Consider the following 19,001-nt stretch of genomic DNA (forward strand, 5'->3'; position numbering starts at 1 on the left):
TCTGATCCAGATCTCCAGCCCAGTCTGCATCAACAAAACCATGAATATCCAACACTCTGTCCAATCCTGGTCTTCCTTGGTAGCACAAACCATAATCACTAGTGCCACGCAAATACCTGAAAACCCGCTTCACTGCTGTCCAGTGCTCCTTCCCAGGTTTTGACATAAACCTGCTCAATACTCCCACTGCATGTGCAATGTCTGGTCTAGTACAGACCATTGCATACATCAGGCTACCGACTGCACTTGCATATGGAACACGGGACATGTCCTCTTCCTCTTCTTGTGTCTTGGGACACTGTTCAGCAAATAACCTCACACCTACAGGAATAGGAACCTTCACCAGTTTACTATCCTGCATATTAAACCTCTGTAGTATTGTCTCGACATACTTCCTCTGGTTTAACCAGAGCTTCCTCTTTGCCCGATCTCTTTTAATTTCCATGCCCAAAATATAGTTTGCAGCACCAAGATCTTTCATGTCAAATTTGGAGGACAATTGGGTCTTCAAATCCTGGATAATTTCTTTGTCATTTCCAACCAGCAACATATCATCCACATACAAGACCAGATAAATAACACGGTCACCAATTAATTTAAAATACACACAATGATCTGCTTTGCTTCTGGTGAAGCCAAGTCCCCGTATAAATGTATCAAATTTCTGATACCACATCCTTGGTGACTGTTTTAACCCATACAGAGACTTCTTTAACTTGCATACCAGTTCTTTCTTACCCTTCACCGCAAAGCCTTCAAGTTGCCTCATGTAGATTTCCTCTTCCAAATCCCCGTGAAGAAATGTTGTCTTCACATCCATCTGTTCTACCTCAAAATCAAAAGCAGCAGCAACAGATAAAAGTAATCTAATAGAAGCTACCTTGGCAACAGGAGAAAAAATATCACCAAAATCAATTCCCGACACCTAGGAATAACCTTTTGCTACCAACCGAGCTTTGTATTTCTCCACCTTTCCTTCTGCATTAGTCTTCTTCTTGAACACCCATTTGCTGCCAATGGGTTTCCTTCCAGCCGGCAACTCTACTAGATCCCAAGCCTCATTTTTGTGCAAAGATGCCATTTCATCAACCATGGCCTCTTTCCAGAGTTTTCCATCCTCTGAATCCACTGCTTCCTTCACAGTTCTGGGATCATCATCAGTAACAGACAAAGCAAAATTTAACTGAAAGCAGATGGACTATACCTTTCTGGCTGCCTTCTTTCTCGACCTGATCTTCTCACAGCCGGAGTTTGTGGCTCTTCATCTTCTGATTCCTCCTCTGCTGCAGAGTCTGATTCTTCCTCCTTTGGCTCAAACTCTATCTTCTCAGGTTCCTTTGGTTGGACTTCAGATTGAATAACATCTTTTACCTCTCTGAACACCACATCTCGGCTATACACAACCTTCCGTGTGACTGGGTTCCAAAGCTTATAACCCTTTAAACCATCCTTATACCCAATAAAGATGCACTTTTCAGATTTACTATCCAACTTGGTTCGTTTCTCCTTTGGAACATGTACATATGCATCACATCCAAATACCATCAGATGTGAAAGAGAGGGTTTCTTACTGGTCCATACTTCTTGTGGAGTCTTATCCTCCAACGCTGATGAGGGTGATCTGTTGATCAGGTAACGTGCAGTATCCACCGCCTCTGCCCAGAATTCCTGTCCTAACCCGGCACCACTGAGCATGCTTCTTGCCCTTTCCATCAACGTCTTGTTCATTCTTTCTGCGACTCCATTTTGCTGAGGTGTATATGGAGTAGTCTTCTGCCGTGCTATACCACACTTCTTACAAAATTCTTTAAATTCCTTGCTGCAAAATTCTCCACCATTATCTGTCCTCAGCACCTTTATCTTCTTCTCTGTCTGATTTTCCACCAGAGCCTTAAATTCTTTAAACCTGTCAAAGACTTCAGATTTCTTCTTAAGGAAATATATCCATGTATTCCTTGAGAAGTCATCTATGAATGATACATAGTACACAGACTTACCCAGTGATGGAACCTTCACAGGTCCAAACACATCACTATGCACAAGCTCTAATATCTGTTTCGTCCTCTTACCACCAGAGGGGAAACTCACTCGATTTTGCTTCCCATACACACAATTTTCACAGAAATCAAAATTCAGAGAGCTATCATTCATACCTTCTACCATACCTTTACTATGAAGTATTCGAAGGCCCTTCTCTCCAATATGTCCAAGCCTTTGATGCCACAACATGGTCTTCTCTCCAGGGACCACTAGATTTTCTACTCCATTTTCAGGAACCATAGAACTATTGCACCCATCAACAACAGTGCTACCTTGCAGTTTGTACAGAGTTCCAGTCCGAACTCCCCGCATCAATACCAGTGCTCCTCGAACCATCTTACAGGTATCTTTCTCGAACACCGTCTTTACACCTGCATCATCCAACTTGCTTACAGAAATCAGATTTCTGGCCAATGCAGGAATATGTAGAACACCCGGAAGTGTTCTAACTCTTCCACCTTGCAACTTCAACTTTACTTTTCCCCGACCAATGATTCTAGCCTTCCTATCATCTCCTAAGAAGACATCACCACCATCGTATTTCTCATACTCGCAGAACCACTCTCTATGGGGAGTGAAGTGAAAGGATGCACCTGAGTCAATCAACCATGCCTCATGATCTACATGTGTACTTGAAGAAGCCAAGTACACATCCCCACCTTCATCTGAGGTGGTTTTCACCTCTGCAGAAGGAGCATCATCAGATCCCTTTCCTTTATCAGGAGCTTTAGATTTACAATCCCTTCTGAAGTGTCCTTCCTTTCCGCATTTCCAGCACACCACCTTTGTAGGTTTTCCTGGAGATTTAGATCTCCCTCTAGATTTAGATCTCCCACTCGATGACTTATTTTTGTTTCTGTTCTGGGACCGTCCTCGTACAGACAAGGCATCACCGTTCTGGTTGTCCATATTCTTCCGTCTCATCTCCTCCGTCAGCAAGGCTGAGACTATTTCATCAAACTGCAAAGCAGTTGCATTGCTACCTATTGCAATAACCAGACTATCCCACGAATCTGGTAGAGAACACAATAGACTGATGCACTTATCTTCATCTGAAATTTTAATATCAACAGATAATAACTGACTTACCACAGTATTAAACGCATTCAGATGCTCTGTCACCGAGTCTCCATCTTTCATCCTCAGGTTATACAGCTTTTTCCGCAGGAACAATTTATTCACCAGAGACTTAGATTGGTACAAAGTCCCTAACTTGACCCACAAAGCCTTCGCCGTAGCTTCCCCTAATACATTCAACAATATTGAATCTGAGACACACAATCGTATTGTGCTCTTTGCCTTCCGATCCAATTTCTTCCATTCTTCATCGGTCACTCCCGATGGTTTAGTACCTGGATCTACCGCGATCCACTGATCTTTATCGACCAACAGATCCTCCATCTTGAGTTTCCACAACTCAAAACTCTGACCATTGAACTTCTCAATCTCGATCTTTCCACTGCTCACCATCTTCTTTCACCACCAGAATCGATCTCACAGATCTCCCACTGAACAGGGTCTACCACAGGCCCGAGCGAAACCCCTCAGCAACAAAGGCGTCCCCTTGAAGCCAAAACAGCTCTGATACCAAATGTAGGTTTTAACCCTGTACAGAAATTACCTGCATACGAATTCTTAAACAAAGAAAATAAACAATGCGAGAGCATAACCCATAAAACACATATGCACAGATATTTTTCCCTGGATCCCAAAACCGGGACTACCAGCTTGATTTTTCATTATGTTCCTTTCAATGTTACAATACATATTTATACATGCCGAAGCATCCAATACCATGGACCGAAAAACCATCGCGTCCAATACCATGTGCGAAAATCATGCACAAAACCATAGGTAGGTTCGCCCAACCTAATATAGGGTCCAAAAAAAAATTTCCCGGGGCGTTGCCCCCGACCCCGTAGAGGGGGGCTACCCGCCCCCCTCAAACCCCCCGCTGCGCAATCGGCGCAACGAAGGGGGGCTTCCGCCCCCGTTTAACTACGTCGGTTAGTCGTGGAAAGAATATAACACAACCCAACACTGATATCAGTGATCGGTGATCGACGATCGGCGAATGGGATCGCAACAATATAAAGGGGTTATGCCAATGCGACTTGCAATATGCACGGACCTGATAGGTTTATAGATGCGTCTGCATAAAATTTGAGTTCCGACATAAAGCATTTTATCCGAATTTCCATGTGTTTCTGTGTATTTCCGTTAGGAACCAGGAATACCTTATTTCATGGATTTTGACCTGGAAAGAGGCCACCAGTTAGTTTCCATTGGAAACAGTCTCTCGCACCTGTGCCACACTGTAACCGGGTGTTTTGCAATAGGAATGTGTTATAGAAGATGCAGAGCCATGGAGCCAGTGTGCTAGAGGTCCAGACACAGAGCCACAGAGCCAAAGAGCCAGAGGACCAGACGTAGAAGCATAGAGCCAGTGAGCCAGAGGGTGAGTTGAAGAGATGCAGAGCTGCAGAAAGGAATGATTGCTCATGATTAGGGACAAAGGAACAGATGGAAGTTACAAAGTCAGAGGATTCCTCAAAGGCCAGAGATCCAAGCGAAGAAACTAGTTCTCTCTGCAAGTGAGCAGACAAAGTTCTCTCTTCAGAGAGCTCATGGATGGGCTAAGAGATAGAGCGCAGAAGGCCAGAGAGCTGTAGAGCCATTGCCACAGAGCATGTTAGAGCCAAAGATCCGAGAGCCAAAGACTTGAGAGCCATAAATCCATATAGCCGCAGAGCTCGATAAAGCTAGAGAAGTCACCATAGGTCGGGGCAATGGCAAAGGGGTGATTCCTGAGAAGCTTGAGCGCAACAGAGTTGCAGAGCGCAGAAGGCCAGAGAGCCGCAGAGCCTAAGTATTTCGTAGAGTGCCACTAGAGGTTGGGAGGACATCGAAAGAGCCACCAGAGATTGGGGGCCAAGCAGAGACAGAGCCACCAGAGGTTGGAGGCAGAGCCAGACGGATAGAGATAGATAGCTAAGAGAGCTGAGAGCCAAAGCTAGTTACCTAGAGAGTCAGAGCCGCAGAGCCAGAGAGCTCAAAATAGACTTCTAAGAGCCATGGGTTGTAGTGAAGTTGCAGAACAGCAAAGAGATCAAATGATCAAGCTATTGCTAATGTTCGAAGTGTGTTGAAGACAAAAGAAGGAATTCCAGAGACAGCAAAAGAATTCTGAGGGAGTTGGTCCAAGCTAGAGTTCAAGATAGTTCAGAGCATTGATTGGAGGAATCTAGTCCAGAGAAGCCTAGATCTGTCTGCAGAGTATGGACAGCCCGCAGGATTAGATGGTATTATAAACCGATAGGTTCAGTTGTAAACCAATGGAGTTGAATGTGGAACTTGTAAAAGAAATTTATCATAATCCCAAAGAGCCAAGTCGATTTGACAAGAGCTCACGGAGACGTAGCCCAAGAGGTTTGGGTGAAGTCCTAATTATATTGTTGTTATGTGTGTTGGTTATTATTTGCATTATTTGTTGTTATATGTTTTTATATCAGTTTAAGGAAATCTACTTAAAGCACTTGACAATTAAAGGAAAACAGAAGCATACACCTATTTCAAGTTCTTTTAATTCTGCAAATTATCAATCATAATCATAGATCTTGGAAATTTTTTAAGCTTTAGAGTGGGAGAGGTTCTTGTAAGCTAACAAGAAGCCCTTAGGTCCCCATTTCAGATCAATCTGTAGGTATTCTAGGTTTTTTTTCTTTTGCTTTTGCTGCTTCACATTCCTATCTAAAATTTTGCTGTTGAGATGCTCATGATGTGAGTGTTGTAGCTGATGATCGACCTGTTGATGCTTGCAAGAGGCTGTTGGAATATTGATGAAGCTGTTGGAATTCTCTTTGAGATATAAAATGTCACTTTCATCAATTGTTTTTCATTGGATGGAATCTTCTCATTGTTGATTGAATTTCCATGATTCATGTCAGGAAAATATATGTGCCAATATGGATCAAAGGTTGTTGTTGGAGATGAACAATGATCTTGTAGTAGCTTTGCACAGGTCCTGTAGCTGCCCAAAATTGAGGAAATGACTCTCCAATGTCTTCATGATAAGTGGTTCTTCATTCTGGTGCTATTAGTTGTGGTTTTGTAGAGTAATTGCAAATTTCTACAGGAATGCATTTCATCTTATAGCAATGATAATTTTTTTTATATGAAAACAATATCCTTTATATAATGCTTCCTAAAACACTGATAATTCATGATCAATCTATGGAAAAGGATCAAAAGTCTTGGTTGTGGTGAAAGTAATGGAAGAAGGGGTGAAATTGGAGTCTGTTCATGCATAGAGATGAATTTTTGGATGGAGAAGAATTTGTGGTAGGCATATTTATTCATTCCCGCAAGGAAAACATAGGATCTAACCCCTCTCTTTATGTCGATCACAATCCTATAGAAATTATGGTCACTCCTGTAGCAATTCTGGAACACTCTTGTAGCATAATTATTTTATCCATATCTCTAAAATAGTAAATTCAATTGACCTAAACTTTACTGAGAATTTTTCCATCATCCTTATGCACCTCCCCATAAATATTACCCAATGGATGCACGAATCTTGAGAAAAATTGAAAGTGGTTGCAGGTGATGGAGGTCGATTTCTCAAAAAGTGTGCAATAGAATTTTCTGAAATTTCTCGAGCATGTTATCATCATTCATATGCATATCCCCATGAAATATCTCAACAAACAAATGCATTCTTTTTAGATATGGGAAACGCAATTTATGTCCTGTATATTTTGACAATCTTGTAGCAAAACAAAACCTTACTGTAACACTTTTGGACAACAATAAAAATGAATGGAAAAATCTTGGGAATGATGGGCGAATGTTGGAAATGGATCAGGGTGATGGATTGACATTTCCTTGGCCCTATTGAAGCATTTGAGTAAAGGAGGAGAAAGCCAAAGTTTGACTTTCTTTCACTAGGTTTTTGATCAACTTTTTCTTTTTTGGTGCTAACTTGTTTTTGTTGCTCGCAAATATTGGAGAGCACCTGCATTCATTAGAGAGAAATACATGGAGAAAATATTTTTCATTTTTTCTTGTTTCTTAAGCCTACTAGCTGCCTCAATGAGGTTTTCAACTAGTAGGTCTGCCTAGGCACCTCAAAGGAGGTTTTCACCTATGACCTTTATTCTTTTTTTTTTCTCTTTATTCCAACCCATTGACTGCCTCATGGAGGTTTTCAATGTATGAGCCAATATCAAGACCCTAAAAAGAGGTTTTCACCTGATACTTTATTCTTCTTTTTTTCTTGTTTCTATCCTAACTTACTTGAAAACAAAAAATCTCTTTCAAGTACATGAATACTTCCAATGGATCCATGTGCATATCAAGATGACAAATAAAATCATGTGTAGGCTTGAAAGATATGCTTTGACATGTACCTGAATATGAGAGATCAACTTATTTGACTGAGACGAGATCAAGAATTTTCGAAAAAGAGTGTGTTGTTGCAACTTAATGAATTTCTGAAACCATATTTCAATATAGGTGTGATGTCTCTAGTCCATTTGCACATTTGGATCTCTTTTTGTGTCCTCTTCTACCATGACATTCAAATATTATACTTTTTATTGATTTTTCTCTTGATCACCAGGAGGATTTGATGGTAAACATGAAGGAAATTTCCCAATCTCTGATTCTGATGTCTACTCTTCATCAAGTGAAACACATGATTCTTTGGTCTCCTCATCTGAAACTTCTTTTTTTGAATGTTGTCCTTCAATGAAATCAAGAGAATCTATTGTTTTCAATACCCTTACTGAGCTAAGATCAATATTATTTAGATTAAGAGGAGTTGTTTAGAAGTGTTGTACCTCAACATTGTAAATAGGTTGAGTTACTATATTGTTTGGGTCTGGAAATGGTTTTACAGGTAGTTGAGTCGGAGTGAATATTTAAGATGTATGTGGCTGAGGCGATGGTTGTGGTGGAGGTAGATGGTAGGATAGCATGGAGTTGGGTATGGAGGATATTAATGAAAACATTGAGGATATTGTGGATTTCTTCCATAAGATCCTTACCAACCTAATCGACAAGATTGGTTTTGGGGTTGAGAGGGAGAAAGATGCCAAGGAAAGGGTGTGTTCTAATTACTCTAAGATGGATGTGCATTGCCTTGAAATTGTGAATTCGATTCTTGCATCATACCAGGTTGATTAGGTTGTCATGTTCCTCTCAGAGCTACATAACGAAGTTGTTTTGGTGATTAACTTGCTCTATTGTCTTCTTGGTAAAATTCCTTCAACCTCAGCAATAATGGGAAATATTTAGTAGAATTTGATTATGCCTGGATAAAAAAATATCAACATATTATTTTTACTCATTTTGCATTCTTAACATCTATACATGTTCACTTATATTGCTAAGAATTTTTGTTTTAGAGTTATCAAGCAGATTTCCAAGTTCAACTTGACTTACCGATCTTGATGTTGATTTACTTACTCTTTCCCTCCCTCTTGATATGCACTTGGATACAAATTTCTTCAAATTTTAATTGGTATACATCACCTCTACTCATGAGATCAAGGAGATCAACCACTCATCCCTAATTGTTCTAAGTAAGAGCATTTTTAGTGTGTCAAATCCTAAATGATGTATTTTTTCGTCTTAACATTATACATGAATATCTCTATTACATCATCAAGGCTCTAATATTTTTTTTGAGTCATTCTAAATATTTATTCTTTAAGATTATGATCTTTATATTTTTTTAGAAATATCTTTTGCATATCATTCCATAATCTTATTGAATTACTCCCTAAAATCATGAACCATTTAAGAGTTATATCCTTCAATGTTTCCTGATGAAATCTCAATTTTTGAGTATTTAATAAGTAACCATAATATCTACAAAAGATTTCACATTCAAAGAGAAAGTTTTTTGGATACTCTAACCTCATACCATGGAAGTTGGGAAGGAAATATGGTGGGATGTTCTTTATATTAACACTGATATCAGTAACTTAAATGGGAAATCCAAGACGATGTTCCTCATTGTCATCATCTCCATCCATTTATTCTACCTTCTCTACCACCTCTTCTTATTCTACCTGGAAATGTGGATGGAAATCGGTTTTTACTGCACCACGTGATCAAATGGGGGGTTGTGCTATTGAAGATATTTTTTTTTATGTTTTTTGAATCAAAATAATAATTTAATGCAATTTTGTGTTTTCGGAATGAAATATTCTTATTGCAAATTTTGTATATTTTTCCAAAACGTAAAATAAATGAATCAACTAGGGAAGAAAAAAATGCATACTTTGACACCTCCCTGACAACGGCACCAAAAAGTGACGAGCCTCAGTATTGCAACAAGAATGATGCAACTCACAAGGCTACCAAATTAAATTATCATCCCGGGGCTCGTAAAAACTTAAGAGGTGTTAGCACTATATGTGCAGCATGCAATGTGTCCTTCTTTTGTTGATCTAATGTAATGAAGTGAATTCTGTGAAATCCAAACCAAAACTAACTACAAAAAAGAAAATGTTACTCTATTTGTAGAAAAAAAAACCTAATTACTTTTGCAGGGAGGAAATCCTAGTTATTTGTGCAGAAAGGAAAGGTTATTCTACTTTCCATTAATGTAAATGTTAATCCTATTCATAAAAATCTAGATATTAACCTATTTGCAGAGTATAAATGGTACATCAAAATGAAGCTTGGTCTATGCAATAGAAATAACACTGTTGTAAATGGAAACCATGGTTATGATGTATGAAAAAATGAAATAATTCTTCAATAACTGAATTCAATACAGATGTTTTCAACAAATTTCATACGGTGCTTCTTAAAATAATCATGAAAATCATCATTATGCTCTTCAAGTCATGAATTTGTCCATTAACCATAACTATAGAGGCTAATTGTAATGGACAATAGGCAAGGCTTAAGAGGTTTTTTTCCTTACTTGATCATGGTTTTGGAGCCTAGGGGTTATTATTCAATCCTTAGAGGAAAAAATAAATATTTTGAAGTAGATATGGTCAATTTTACACATGCTACATAAGTGTTATAGGAGGTGATACATGAGGTGCTATTTTGCTACATGAGTGAGACAACTTGATGGATTCCAAAGTAAATAAAATTTAAATTAGATGAGAAATATTTTGTTATTAATTAGGATGTCATAGGACTCCATTCCAATTGTAATCACTCGAAAATACCCTTGTTAACATGTGCTAAAAAATAGAAGAATATTAGTACTCTAAAAAGCAGAAATTCAAGAACTAGGGAGCTGGTCAACCTACTAAATGCCTAACCTAATCAAGTGAAAATTATATGGGGTGAATTTTTTTATTAACTTGAATTTTTTTATGACCCAATACAAGTGTAATCAACTCAAGTGAAACCCATTAACATGTTCTAAAAAATAGCATAAAATTACTACTATTTTGCTACAAGGGACTTCCAAAAATTCTATATTTGTGAACTAGTAAACCAATCTAAGTAGCTCAATGATGAATATGAATTTTCAAAGTTGTTATAAGGATTAATCATGCTCGTGGCTCTATAAATATCCTGCAAAAAAACTCACTTCAATCATTTAACCAATATGAACTACAACAAAAGAAACATGAATAGTAAATGCAAAAATAAGAGATGCAAGCGAAAAAGACATTCAAAGAAAAAAAATAAATCATATAAGAGGGATTTGAGGCTCCTTTGATGGCCAATCCCATGGAAAATCAAATTAATATCGAGGGAACTAAGCTTTAGAGGCTAAAATGGCACCCAACTTCATTTTTTGTATAAATACATGTACATTCATGCTATAAATGAAAGTGGAACTGCTAAATAACAAGTTTTTCCACAAGAAGGCTAATAATTACATGCCCCTAGAGGAAAATTAGAATTGATACTTAAAAAAAGTGATGAGGAAGCATTCTCCTTGAAAGGAGGTTTTTTCCCCTCCAGAATCCCTCAAAAAGTGGATCTAGTTCCCAAAATTAGGAATTTGCATTAAATGACAAGAAACATATTCCTAGATTATCTCAATCAGTGGAGCTCCAGAATTTGTCAATAATTTCATGATATTTCATTCATTTATTATCTAATATTGGTCCATATTACAGTAGGAACCAAGTACTTATATTATCTCATTCATAATTTACTCAATATTATCTGATTATTATGCCAAAAAAATAATATTAGGCACATAATATGAAATTTTCTCTAAACCTTCCTAAGAACATATTAAATATAAAAAACAATTATTAAGTGTAGAAGGAGAGATTTAATATAGCCGTTATATTACTAAGAAAGGTCAGATGGGCCTTAATTTGTGTCTAATTTGGAGGCCCATCATATACCTTGGCTTTATAATATGAATCCCTTAGGTTTATAGTACCTTGGGGTTTTAGAATTAATCCCTTGGGCTTATTAACATAAAGGCTCATATTCCTAGTATATAATATTATTCATAAGGTTTATAATGTTAATACTAGTGTTTAATATAAATCCCTTGGGGTTTATAATCATGGTCAACCATGGTCCAATGTCACATAGTGAAAAACATTGTCTTAATATGAAAATCAACCATGGTAAACCATGGTCCAATGTTGCATTGTGACAAAGATTATTTCAATATTAAAATTAAACATGGTAAACCATGGTCAACAATGTTTATTTTAGGGTTTATAGTATTTATCTTAGGGTTTATAACATTAATCCCTTGAGTTTAATATTATTGCCTCGGATTTATAATCCTTTAGGGTTTTAGTATTAATCCCTTTGGTTCATTATTTCCTTGGGTTTATAATATCAATCTGTTGGGTTTATTAATCTAAGGGTTCATATTCCTAGGGTGTAACATTATTAATAGGATTCATAATATAAATCCTTTGGGTTTATAATCATGGTCAATAATGGTCCAATGTCACATTGTGACAAAGATTTTCTCAATATGAAAATCAATCATCGTCCAAAATCGTGTTGTGATAAAGATTGTCTCGATATGAAAATCAGTCATGCTCGACCATGGTCAAATGTTGCATTGTGAAAAAGATTGTCTCAATATGAAAATTAACCTGGTCAATCACAGACAACCATGCTTGTTTTAGGGTTTACAATATTTATCTTAGGATTTATATATCTTGGGTTCATAATAGTAATCCCTTGGGTTTATAGTATAAATCCCTTGGGTTTATTAATCTAAGGGTTCATATTCATAGAGTATAATATTATTCATAGGGTTTATAACAATAATCTTAGTGTTTAATACAAATCCCTCGAGTTTATAGTCATGGTCAACCATGGTCTAAGGTCACATTGTGACAGTGATTGTGTCAATATGAAAAATAGTCATGGTCAACCTGGGTCCAACATCGCATTGTGACAAAGATTCTCCCAATATGAAAATCGACCATGGTTTACATTCTTTATTTTAGGGTTTATAATATTTATCCCTTGGGTTTAATATTTTTCCCTTGGAATTATAATCCCTTGGGTTTTATTATATGAATCACTTGGGTTTGCTAATCAAACGATTCATATTCATAGGGCATAATATTATTCATAGCATTTATAATATTATCCTTTGGATTTAATATAGATCCCTTGGGTTTATAACCATGGTCAACCATGGTCCAATGTTACATTCTAACAAATATTTTCTCAATATGAAAATCAACCATAGTCCAACGTCGCATTGTGACAAATATTGTCTCCATATGAAAATAAATCATGGTCAACCATGGTCCAATGTCACATTGTCACAAGATTGACTTAATATGAAAATGAACCATGGTTAATCATGGTCAACCATGATTATTTTAGGGTTTAAAATCCCTTGGTTTGTAGTACTAATCCCTTGCATTTATAATATCAAACGGTTCATATTCCTAAGGTACAATATTATTTATAGGGTTTATAGTATTAATCCTTAGGTTTAGTATAAATCCTCTGGCTTTAATTCATTAATAATAATTAATATAGACTATAGGAAGAAAAAAAAATTAATTAATTAAAAATAAAAATAATAATATTAATTAATAATAATAATTAAAATGATTAACAATATTAAATTTAATTAACAATAATTATTTTAAAATGATTATAATAATAATTAGATGAGAATAATAATAATAATAATAATTACTATTATTATTATTATTATTATTATATTACAAAAATTATTATAATAAAAATATTATTATTATTTATATATTTATCGATATGAATATTAATATTGCCATTAATATTAGATACCATTAATGCCTATTGGTGTTTTTCAACCACATTTACTAATGTGGTTGTGCATGTGATTGATATATGCCTATCGACGTATATCAACCACATTTATTAATGTGGTTGTGCCAGTAAATATTATTTTTCGGAAATTTTCCCTTCTTTGTATGTTATGAATAATTTCTTCTTTGATGCCTCCAATTATTTTCGGAGTGGCTATCCCACAGTTTTACCTCACTAAATTTGGGCATTCCATTTCTGCTAATCTCATCCAAATATTAGTTGTAGTTGTGATTACAATGTCACCAAGTTATTTAAATTGTAAATTAGTGTTTTAATAGTTTTCACTAATGGTAAATTAATATCTTAATAATTTGGGGACTTATTTTGTTATCACAAATAACAATAATGATTAAAAAAAATGAGGCTTTTTTTCTAGAAAAATAGTGAATGTCTTGATAATTTGGGCATTTATATTTTTACCACAAATAATAATGATTAAAGAAAATAGTGAAGTTTTTCTCCTGTCTTTTAATAACTAGAAAAACAGTGATGAAAAATATTGTTATAATTTTGAATTTTTTTTAATAAGAAAATTTATTTTATAATTATAATTATACTTATTTGTTTTATATTTTTACAATATTGAATGGTAACAACAAATTCTACTATTATTAGAAATTAACAAAACATATTTACTAGTATGGTTGATATACACTTATGGTTGATATATACCCATTCTTTAATATTGACTACATTTATTAATATGGTTATATTATTTCAAGATATTTTATATAGTTAATAGATGAAATGGTTTTTCTTTTAATTTAGCAATATAATTTTAATTTTAAATAAAGTTATTATTTTTTATTATTTAAAATATACTTTTGAATATATAAATCAATTCTTAAAAAACTTTTAAATTTCTGCATAAGGTAAACAACTTAAACTTATAATTTGTAAACTATCCATCAAAATTTTGACCAAAATTATTGAGGAAAAAATGCATAAGAAAAAGACATTTCATATTTTAGCTAAACTAGGCTTTTAGATGCTAATAGAAGAGCTTATTGTGATATGCTAATAGGAGAGTTTATTGTAATATGCTAATAGGAGAGTTTTTTGTAATTGATCACAACATTGACTAAAGTTTTAAGTTAAGAAGAGAAGGAAAGAAAGGAGTGGACTCGCCTTAACAGTGAGTTTCACATTGATTAAATATTGTTGCAAATAAATGTTGGAAGTTTGTTGAGGAATTAGACATGAGACCACAATATAGTAGCAGGCGGAATAGATATATAACACATCTTAAAATAACATACATCCAATTAAACTAATGAGAGGACAACTTGTGTTGGAATATTGAAAATCAAATGGAAAAGAAAACTATTTGTAGCATCTACAAACACTTTTTTGACTCACTTGGTATAAGTAGGGGTATGAACTGGTATCATCGAGTTTGTTCATGGAATAGCCCTCATAAGCTTACTAATTTTTGTTGACTATTGTGTCAAGATAATATTTTGACTTGCGAGAATTTATATAAGAGAGGCTACATTGGCACTAGAAGATATAGCTTATGCAAATCGACATAAGAAAGTACAACGTAACTCTTTAGGCAATGCCAATTTGTTGTAGGTACATGAATTTCTATCACACAAAATCTTAGAATAAATGAGATTTGGGACTTTCCAAATAGGGAAGATGTTTTTAAACACTGGATTAATCTGAAACCGGAGTTGAGAACCCTGTTGTTTTAGAACATATGGAAAGTGTGCAATTCAGCGATTTTCAAGGATCATGAACTGTACATTGGTACCACTGTCTCAAACATTTGTGCTATTCTCGAGGATAATCGACTATTCAGAAGATCTAATCCCATCTACTCCATCAAGGAAAAGCTGCCTCTGAGCTATCCTATAGGATATTTCAATGGTGCAACACAAAATTTAAAATGTAGATGTAAATCCAATACCTCTATCTGTGTGAAACTTGATTTTCGTTTTAGGTGGTATGGGGATTGGCATAAGTTTTAGCAATATGGGGCTTGTTGTGTTGTGCCAAGTTAAATATGGATATTTAGCATGTTTGGGGTGACTCGAAGGTCACCATTGACTAGATCAAAAGGGAACAACATTCACTCCCCTTGAGATGGCTCATTCAATGCAAAGAATTGAAGAAATAATTAAACAATTCTCATTGATTACCTTTTGACATGTGCACAGAGAACACAATGTTGTCACTGATAAATTATCAAAGGAAGGACTAGAAACGAGCCTTGGACTCATTCATTTCTTGACACTCTTTAAAGAATAAAAAATTTGCTCGAATTGGTTCTAGTGGCACTAACAAAGGTCCACCTACGCAACTTTACTTTGGACCTGCAGTCTATGTGTTGATTGTTTTACTTGTGTAGGTCTAAAATTCTATTATGTATACCATTTTGTATCCTAGGGAAGGGGCATGAATCCTATGTTTGAAGGGATCAGAATGGTGTCCTTATATTTGTTTTCTTTAGGTATCTTTAATTAAATCACAAATGAGTCTATCAACTTCCTTGTAATGCTTATATGATAATAGAATACCATTTTTTTTCTTAAAAAAATAAATGTTGGGAATTTTGGAAAGCGTTAAACAACCACAGATGGTCAAATGAATTTCTAAGGCCTAATGCACACTTGAAGATTCATTGGTTGTGAACATTTGCAAGTCGCGATTCTTAAAGTCCATAAACACATAATGAAGCATGCATTTGTTAATTATTTTATGAAATGTACAAGCAAAAACTAGTTTGTAGCGCCAGTTCATATGATAAACTTTAAATCAGCTTAGATCTCCTGAAGTGATAGGGATACTATTTCTATGGATATTGTTCAATGATTAGGTGAGCAGGTTTGGATTTCATAGGTTTTGTGGTCCAATCCTTGGTGAGACTATGTATTCCTGAAAATTGCTCCAAACATGATTTATTCAATTGGAAAAAAAATGGATAGACACTAACTCAGAATGCATGTATACATGCAAATTAGCTGCCAATAATTCTTTGGGCGCATTAAATGTCGTCACCTACAACTCCTCGGTATTTCCATACTAGTGGTAAAATGATAGGGAAAAATCATTGCCCTGAGGGCTCTGCTGAAAAGTATGTGGATATTGTGCTCGATGGTGGGTAAATTTAGTGTGTTTTTTTTAATAATAAATAATTAATAAATCACCAATATGTTTTTAGCTATGTTTCTGGAAACACTGGTCCTAAGGCCATTTTTGGGCAGAAATGGTATGGAAATGCAGAAACATGTTTGGTACGACATGGGAATGTGTTTTAGTCTATACTTGGACATTTCATGTGGGGGGGGGGGATCGCCTGGTACAGGATGCAACACATTTACAGGTTGTACGACCACGTTTCCACCTTTAAGTTGTTTTTTTCTGCTTTTATTATTATTATTATTATTTTACTTGGCAGATAAAATATCTTTTGGATGCTTCTAGATGGTTCTCACAAGTTATAAAATGACTTTCACCTCATTACCTTATCCCATGAATTGAGAAAGTCGTTTCACTTAGAGATAGATGATTTTAGCAAGGAGAAAAGAGGAAGAGAGTAGTGGTTTTATCTAGGGTGCTTTCAATAGTGAGCAAAGGAGATTTCAGAAGCAAGAGAAGGAGATTTTAGTAGCAAATTCGGAGTGGGGAGTTTCTAGCTATGACATTATTCATTGTTTGTTTAGCTACCACCATATTTATCTTGTCTTATAAAGGAATTTTGGGGTAGCTTCAACTAAAAAAAAAAATTCCTAAGAAGCATTCATTTTCTTATTTTTTTCCCACTATTTCTTCTATTTTTTGAGGGTTTATGCTTCCAAAAATATGAAAAAGGTTTTTTCTTTATAGATTTGTCTTTTTATTTTTATTTTTGCAACAATGGATTCCAACCAAGGTGCAAGTTCAAGCCCCAAATCCAACCCAAGTGCTAAATATTATCCTATTTGGAGGCATGTTTAGAAGCTTCAAAAATGTGGAGGTGGTGGCTCTTGGGAATGGCAATGTAATATTTACAGTAATTCGTAAAAGGGCTCTTACCTAAGAGTGAAGGAACATGTTTTTCATGGAGGAGGACAGGGGATTGCAGGTTGCATAATAACAATAGACCCATTAGTGAGGAGGGAATATCAAAGAGAGAAAGATGAGGCATACGGAATTAAAAGAAGGCATGAATAGGTTAGTCAAGATACTCCTAAATATCCATCAAACAATGAACCAAGGATTGTAGTTGAAGCATGGAAGAGGAGAACCACTCAAGAACATGAACAACCACAACCCAAAAATATTAGAGGGGTAGCCACATCAATTCAAGATAGTAGAATTGCTAAATTGGTGAATGTGCAAATGAGAGAAGAAGTTGATTCTAGAGTGGCTAGGTGCATCTATGCATGTGGTATCCCATTCAATGTTGTGCTGGAATGGAGACCCCCAAGTCCAATTTTGTCTAAGTTTTGAGTCAAATTTTGGAACATTGTAAAGTCTTTGCATTTCTAGGAGCAGAGTGCGTAGAAATTTAAGAGTCAAAGGGGTTTTTAGGCAGGTCAAAGCCCCTTATTTTGTAAAGGGTTAGGTTGTTTTGAGAAGGTAATGAACTCCGCCCATGGTCCATGGACCATGGTAATGTAATGTAAAAGATATAAAAGGAATTCATCTAGGAGTAATTAGGCAATTAAGGGAAGTTAAGTCTAAGCTTATGATAGTTGATAAGTAATATTTTGAGTCTATATTCTGGTGAAGGGGAAGGATCCTGCAGTTGAGTGCGTGGAGACCTTGGTAAGTCTACAGCTAATTGCGCAGAAGGCTGCAGCTGTATGCACAGGGTTAGAAGAAGTGTATGTATTGAAGATCTGAAGTAATAAAGAATATTTGAAATAATTCTTTACATTATTTGTATGATTATATGTTGATGTGTTTATGATAAGTTATAATTTAGTTCTCTATCATATTGCTTTAATTGCATCGTGAAGCTTCAGATCTACTTTTGTATGTTAACTTATGCATGTTAGAACACTTAGGCGAAGTTAATAGATATAATTAAGTATAAACTGATTTAAGTATGTAATTCTAAAGATAAGGGTTCCTGAAGGTCAAATTGGGCCCTAGATTTAAAAAACGCCTCGTTGCTACACCACATAACCTTTGGGATGCAGAAACCTAGTTCTAGCATCCCCCAATACTACCTTGGGTGAGACTCCAGTCTGTTCTAAGCAGACTGTTTCCTAAAGGGCCGGTAGTGTATGGTTTTGTTCATTAGCACAACTAACTCTAAACCTGGGTCCAAGCCCCCTCAAGCCAACAAATGGTTCCATTGTCATGACTAGGATCTATCTGAGGGATGTGTGATGTGGCATCCATGGATACCAACTAGGAAAGAGCTCTAGAAGTGGATAGATCAGAACTTTCATGAGTTTGCAGCTTAGCAAAATTGGAATCCAGACTAGTCAAAAGAGAGGTGGTTACAGAGATATATCTACACAGAAGAGCAAGAAGTTTTATTTTCATCATTCCCTTGCCAATTAGACGAGTGGTTGTCTAAGTTAGTGGGAAGTGAAGCTACTTGGAAACACGATGACCCTTTTTTGTGGACACCTGAACTGATCAACCATCTTGAAGAGTTTGATTATAAGGTTGCAAGGGTTTTCGACTATTAGATCGATAGTATTTTTGGAAGTTTCATCACTGAATTTTCAATTGAC

Source organism: Pinus tabuliformis, chromosome 2_2, assembly GCF_031772625.1.
Source record: "Pinus tabuliformis cultivar Carrire ecotype Pingquan chromosome 2_2, CPIR1, whole genome shotgun sequence".
Classification (NCBI taxonomy): Eukaryota; Viridiplantae; Streptophyta; class Pinopsida; order Pinales; family Pinaceae; genus Pinus; species Pinus tabuliformis.